Below are 6,951 nucleotides of genomic sequence, written 5' to 3' on the forward strand. Positions count from 1 at the left end.
AAAAAAAAACCCAGCAGTTCTGGCTTGTCCTCAGGGCGGGGTCCCCAGCTGGAACGGGAGACCCCCAGGGCAGGGACTGTGGTGCCTGTGGAGCAGGGCGCTGGGCTGGGGAGGCGTCCTGCAGGGAAGCATGTAGGGAACACTGAGGCAGCCTGGGCAGAGAAGGAAGACAAGGAGCCAGAGCTCTTGGGGACCAAGGACTTGGGAGCGCGGCAGCTGCTGCCCCGGAGCGAGCAAGCTGCGCATGCGCTTGCGCACCTTCCTCCGCCCCGCTGAGCCTGTCTGACTCCGGGATCCCATCCGGTCCTCATGACGACCCACTGAGGCGTCACAGAGGTGGCACATGGTTTCCCTAATGTCGCCCAGCTAGTGAGAGGCCGAGCTGAGAATCCAAGCTCTTCTCAGACACGTGCTACGTGGCGGACGCTGTGTGAAGCACTTTCCTTTATGGACTTACTGACACCTCCCGGGGGAGTGGGGTCCCTGGGTCTTCTAAGAGGTTAAGCCTTTAGCTGCTCGCAGAGAAGCTGGTTTGCGTCCACCCAGAGGCATCTGGGAAGAAAGCCCCGGGCATCTCTGGCCCGGAAACTAGCCCTTGTACACCCCAGGGGGCACCGTTCCCCTCTGACACAGTCTGTCCCCATCAATTCCGTGCCCAGTGGGTTTGGTGGAGGAGCGGGGTTCTCACATTCTTAATAGCACAGATGAAGGTACCTAGGCCCGGCCAGAGAAAACCTGTTGACCTCAAGCCATTCCCACCTGCTGTAGAGTCACGCTGTGCTCCATGCGGTTTGCCAAGCTGTCACCCACAGAGAAACAGGCCACTGGGCCCTCTGTGCTGCCCCTGGGGGCTCAGATCATCAGCCTTGGGGGTAGAACCCGAGAAAACTGGTTTGCTACCAGGTACAATTAAAAAAAATTTTTTTTAAGAAGCTGAGGCACAGTGGGATGAAAAACTTGCCAAGACCACACAGCTGCTAAGTGTCAGAGCTGGGTTTGACCTCAGGGAGCTTTGCTCAGAAGAAGGGCGCCCCTCTCTGGTTGGAGAAGTCACATGGGGCCTCACGGAGGCTCAGGGAGGGAGGGGGTCTGGGCCATTTGGGCTGGTGAGGTGGATCCCAGGGGCCAGGCGAAGGCAGACGCAGGCCTTCAGGTCTGTGCCCCAGCCTTCTCTATCCCACATCCCCTAGTCATACTGCCCCTTCCCAGTCCCACCCCACCCCTCGGATCCTAGTTATTGGTGCCCTCTTTGGGGTAGCCTGCAGAATTCAGTCAGGACAAAATAAATGATAATCGAGGGCTGAGAGGTCTACAGTTGGGATGGGAAGAGGGACCCCAAACTGTACTAAAATGGACTCAGTCAACTGCCAAGGCTAGATGTTTGGGTATCGGTCTTACAGACAACGCTGATTCACTCACCTGTGTAGCCTGGCTTCTTGTCAGAATTTTAGGGTCAGGGTCTGGCCAGATAGCTGCTGGACTGCTTTCTCTGTTCTCATGGAATCCAAAGGTCACCACCCAACAGCTTGATGGTGTCACAATAGTGATGTCACCAAGGCATGTGCTTGACGTTCTGTCACAAGGGACATCACCCCAGGGGCACCAGAAGAGGGTTGCAAATTTCAATGTAGCAACTGAAAGGGCAGGCCTGTGTCTTCTCTTAGCATAGAAGGGAGTCTGTCCAAATCGCTGGACTACCTGGTTCTGAGTCAGGGGCTCCCAGAGGAGAAAGTGCCAGCCCTCTATCCCCACAGCCTCACATGGACTCCCCCCTGTGTGCCTCTTACCTTGCACCCAGGCTGCCCCCCAGGGAGCCCTGCTCTTGGCCTTTTCAGATCTCCTTCTCAGGCAGCTGCTCCATCCGGTCTCTCCCTTTCTCCTCTCCCCTCCTGAGTCGGAGTACTATCCGTCTTCGTGCGTGTCTTTTCCCCTCAGCCCTGGCTCTTGCTCAGTTTGGCACAAGGTCTGCGGCTGGTGGTCACTGACCATCTGGGCCAGTCCGAACCTCCCCCAGTCCTCCTCCGCCAGCATCGGTGGGAATTGATCACAATATGGAGAATGCTCTGAGCTAATTGGTGCTGGAATTCTGGGGTGGGTGAGTGGGACTTCAAGGTGACTCGAAGCATCTCTCCCTGCTCCCCGTCTCCCTGCCCCCAGTGCCCTCCATTTGGTGGGAGCTGCAAGATGATTCCTTAGAAGGGTCATATTAAGTCATTCCCTGCACCCCAATGTTGGAGTAGATCTGTGTTCCATCGGGAGTTCATGGCTAATTAAAACAGGGATCATAATCATATGCTCCTATTGTTGAGACTAGACCGCCAAAAGTACACCAATTCCCCAGGTTCCACAGGACCGTCCAGGGGCACGGATGACGTTTCTCAAGTTGTACATCCTTCTTCACCCTTCTCTTCTGACGGATCCTCCCCCATTAAGATCACCGCACTGCCCCCACGGTTCCTGTCTGATCTGAGTTGCTGTGTCAATTGGCTTCCATGGGGTCCTTCGCTCAAGGTAAACATCTTCACTAGTTAAATCATTGTTTGGTTTTAAGAAGGATCTCAGGGCAATCACGTCAGGGATTCCTCCAGCCTTTATGGTTCTGGGAAGTCTGAACTCCATGAGAATATGAACTTCTGGTCTCCGTTTCCTCACCTTTGATCAGAATTCTTCCATAGAATTGTTAGATTCCTCCGGTGGGAAATATCTCACTTCTTGGCTTCGCACAAGAAAGAAATTCAAAAAAGCCTGGTTTGTGGTCCAGGTGGGTTATTTTTTATAAAGGATAGAAGTTTCAGGTTTTACAGTCATGGAACACAGGACTGCACCCCCACAAAGGGGCAGGGGGTGATGTCTCCAGGTTTGGGCTTTTTAGGGCCTTCTGCTGGGAGGTGTGGTTGACGATGGTACTGGTTGACCCCATTGGCTGAATTAAGCACACCTGGCCTAGTTTGGGGCCCACCCAGGTGTACTGGCTCAGGGGCCTGAATTGGCACGTACCTTTTAGCCTATATTGGCTTCCAACCTCCTGTAGGGGCCCCTAGGCATGGAGAGGAATGACTCCCTATCCTGCTACCTAACAGAATCTTGTTGTTGTTTCCAGGGTGGTGTTAACAGTTTACTGTGATTTATGTCATTTTAAAAACAGCAGTCCATTAAGCTATGTCGAAATAAGTCTGCAAACAAACAAGCAAATGAAGCATACTTTCAACATGTTTGAGTAGACAGATGAGCCCAAATCTGATTATTCAGTGACTTCATCCTCACCTTTGGGAAGCCAAGTACCCGTCAACTTCTGTTGGGATCACCCTCCTGTGTCCAGCTTCATCGCAGATTCCAACTTCTATGTCCTCTGCTGTCATTTGACCTTCAAAGCTTTCCCTTTGGGGTCATGGTGGCTGGATGGAGAGTGTCTTCAAGTTCCAGGTCTTCCTTACATCTTCTGTCCCCGGAACGTGTTCCCATTCACTTAGTTCTTTCTCTTTGCTATAGCGCGCCAGGCAAACTAAGCTTCAGATATGACTGAAATGAATAAGATCGTCTTGTTAGGTAGCCAGACAGGGCCAGGGGGGTTGTCCCTTCCAGGCCTGCGCAGACCCCCTACAGGAGGTTGAGAAGAAAATCAGGGCCCATTAGCCACCCATAAAGACCTTAACGGGGCATGCTCCAATTTAGGCCCCTGAGCCAGGTGGGTGTTACACCTGGGTGGCCCAAACTAGGCCCAGGTGGGCTTGATTCAGCCAATGGGGTCAACCAATACCTTCGACCCCACCTACCCAGCCAGAGGTTTCACATCCCCTGCAGGGGGAAGGGCGGTCCCTCTTACCCTGCTCGCCAAGGATTGATTCCCTTCTCTCTTTAATCCTACTCCGGTGTCCATTCCGTCTCTCCGGTCACCACGTGTCGGGGCATAGCCCCATGAGGTGGCCCGTGTTCAATTGTGAGCCCCAGCGAGGCTTGCTCATGGTTCGGCACGCTTCCCTGAAATAGCGTGTACCCTTTTGAGACTGGGAAACCTGGAACTCCTCCCATCCTTCACTCGGATCACAAACCAGGCTTCGGCGTGAATTCTTTCTCCTGCAAAGTCAAGAATTGAGGTTTGACCCACTCGAGAAACCTCACAATAAATAAGATCACCTCACATTCCAACCAAATTCAGTGAAAAAGCTCCCAAGGGACGCACACCACCGGACTGGCTGTATTCTGCCATACCAGAAGAAGCCTTTGCACATTCGCCATTTGCATCACTCAGGGTGTGTTTCCCAACATCCTTCCCCGCCCTGCCTTAGACCCATCTCCTTCCCACCCTCAGAACACTTCATTCTTATCCAGCCTCTGTGCCTTTAATTGTTTAGTGGGCTGTATTTATTTGAGGTGTAGGTTTATAGAAAAAGTGTGCACCGAGTACAGAGTTCCCTACATATCCTCCTGGCCCCATACACACGATCTCTCCTGTGAACATCTTGCATTCCAATTGCGCCTTTATTTTTCCATGTAAACCACTATCCCTTCTTCCTGGAATGTCTGTCTTCCCGTCTGCATTATGTTCTTAGTGCTGCTATAACTAAGCACCACAGAGCAGGCGGTGGGAATGATAAATCCGTATGGTTTCACAGAACGGGGAATTAAACTCAGAATTCATGGTCACCAGGGTTGGGCTCCCGCCAAGACTCTAGAGCAGCAGTTCTCAACCTGAGGGTCGCAACCCCTTTGGGGGTCGAACGACCCTTTCACAGAGGTCGCCTAAGACCATCAGAAAACACATAAATATTTCATAATATATAATTACATATTGTTTTGTGATGACTCACTATGCTTCAATTTGTAACAATGAAAATACATCCTCCCTATCAGATATTTACATGATAATTCATAAAAGTAGCAAAATGACAGTGATGAAGTGGCAACCAAGATAATTTGATGGTTGGGGGTCACCCCCTGCCCCCCACGTGAGGAACTGTATGAAAGGGTCACGGCATGAGGAAGGTTGAGAACCACTGCTCTGGAGGAAGACACAGTATTAGTTCCCTCTCGCTGCAGACAGCACTCATGAAGACCCTACTCGGTGCCCCACCCAGGGCAAGGCTCTGGGCACACAGCAGGACAGGTCTGCCTTCGCACCTACCCTCCTGGAGCCTACAGTCTGGTCTTCACCAGAGACTCCAGAGTGCCCAGTCCCCAGTTCTCCACCTTCCCATGCAGCAGAGCGTGGGAGAAAGTTTGATATCCAAAGAGGTGCGTGTTCCCTTTGGGTTTCGCCTGGCGGGAGGAGACAGGAGGCTTGAGCAGGGGGCCTGGACCACGGAGGATCAGCCCAGCGCAGGTTTGGGCTCACCACCCCAGAGCCTCAGAAACACCAGCCTCTCTCAGCACCACAGGAACGCCAGCTGAGAGACACAGGGTCCTCTCCTGGAGGCGCGTCGCCTGGGCAGCCAGTGTACCAGACAGTGGCTGGGTGAGCAGGAAGCGGACCAGGAGGTACTGAGGGCTTGTTGACTAGAGTCAAGCACCATCCGTCATAGCAACCGGAGGGGACTAGAGTCAGGCACCATCTGTCATAGCAAGTGGGGGCGGGGGGAGCGGGGCTGGCAGGTGCCAGTCTCTGGGGGCACCATCTCCCTGTCAGCCTCACCTCCAAAACACTCCCTTTACCGGGCTTCCAATAGGGACCATCTTCCCCCCATTCTTATGGACACAGTCTTGACATTGATGCTTCTCCATTACATCTTCCTACTGCTTACGCCGTGTTTGGGACCATTCCTGAAGATGAGTTTGCATATCTCTGTTCTGAGCTGTTTTGTACTGGTTTTAGGGTTGAATTCTCAGAAAGCAGCTTGTTTCCACACACGTAGTTCTTAGAATGCACCTTTCACTTGCATGATAAGCTCATGAACCCTTCCGGGTCAGGGGTCATGTATCCTATCTGGTCCCCTCCAGGAAGCAGCACTAGTTGTCAGGACACTGCCGATGCCCATGCTTTTACCTGCTTGGGGCTTTAGAGGCCTGGAGACTGGTAGGTAGGGCTGGGGGGAGGGGGGGCCAAGGATTAGCTTCTGGACCCAAACACATCCCCCCTGAGGCCTCCTGAAAGTAGTGGGGGCTGCACATCTTCAGAGAACTTTGGCCTGGACCACAGAAGACATGTGTGTCGGGTGGAAGGAAACTGTGAGCAGCCCCCGGAGACCAGTGGCCGAGGGGGAAGCACGAGGCTCCCAGCAACGCCCTGAAGGGCCCAGCTCCCAGGGCTGGTGGTGGGTTCCATTGTAAAGAATGAGTGGCCTCGTCCCTCAGACCCAGGCCAGGCGGAGACAGGGCAGCCCTCAATACTGGAGTCCGCAGGGAAAATGAAAGTTGAGCTTAGCTTGGGGGGCGGTGAGGAGATTGTGGATCTTCTCGGGTGGCTTCAGGATGGGACTGAGACACGGGGGTGCCAAGGAAGGGGGCTGGTAGCAAACACACGTGGTATTTCTTTATCCTTAAGAGGACCGGGTGGTCCAGAGCAGGGGGTGAGTTCTACTACTCCTGGTTTGGTCCTCAGCTGCAGGCCTCAGCTTCCTCCTCACCTCACCGTGGACAAGTCGGAAGGCCAGAGCATCTTTTCAGCCTGGTCCAACCTTGCCATTGGGGGAGTTAGAGCCTCATTCCCAAGTCTGCAGGAAGCTGTGAAGATTTTTCAGGGCCTTTGTTGGGAGGCGGTACTGGTTGACCCCATTGGCTGAATTAAGTCCACCTGGCCTAGATGGAGCCAATCCAGGTGTACCGCCCACCTAGGTGTACCACCCCTTCCTGGCTTGGAGCCTGAACTTGGAGCATGCTCAGTAGACAAGCTGGTCCCTATTCTGGCTGCTTAACAAAACCTGCTCATGATTGAGAGCGGCAGCAGAAGGAAGCAGCTTGATGATGAGAATGGAGAACACTCATTCATCAGGAGCCTGCTCTGTGCTGGGACAGAGC

This window comes from Echinops telfairi, unplaced genomic scaffold, assembly GCF_000313985.2.
Source record: "Echinops telfairi isolate 266 unplaced genomic scaffold, ASM31398v2 ScPeMD7_3533;HRSCAF=4204_1, whole genome shotgun sequence".
In the NCBI taxonomy this organism is placed as follows: Eukaryota; Metazoa; Chordata; class Mammalia; order Afrosoricida; family Tenrecidae; genus Echinops; species Echinops telfairi.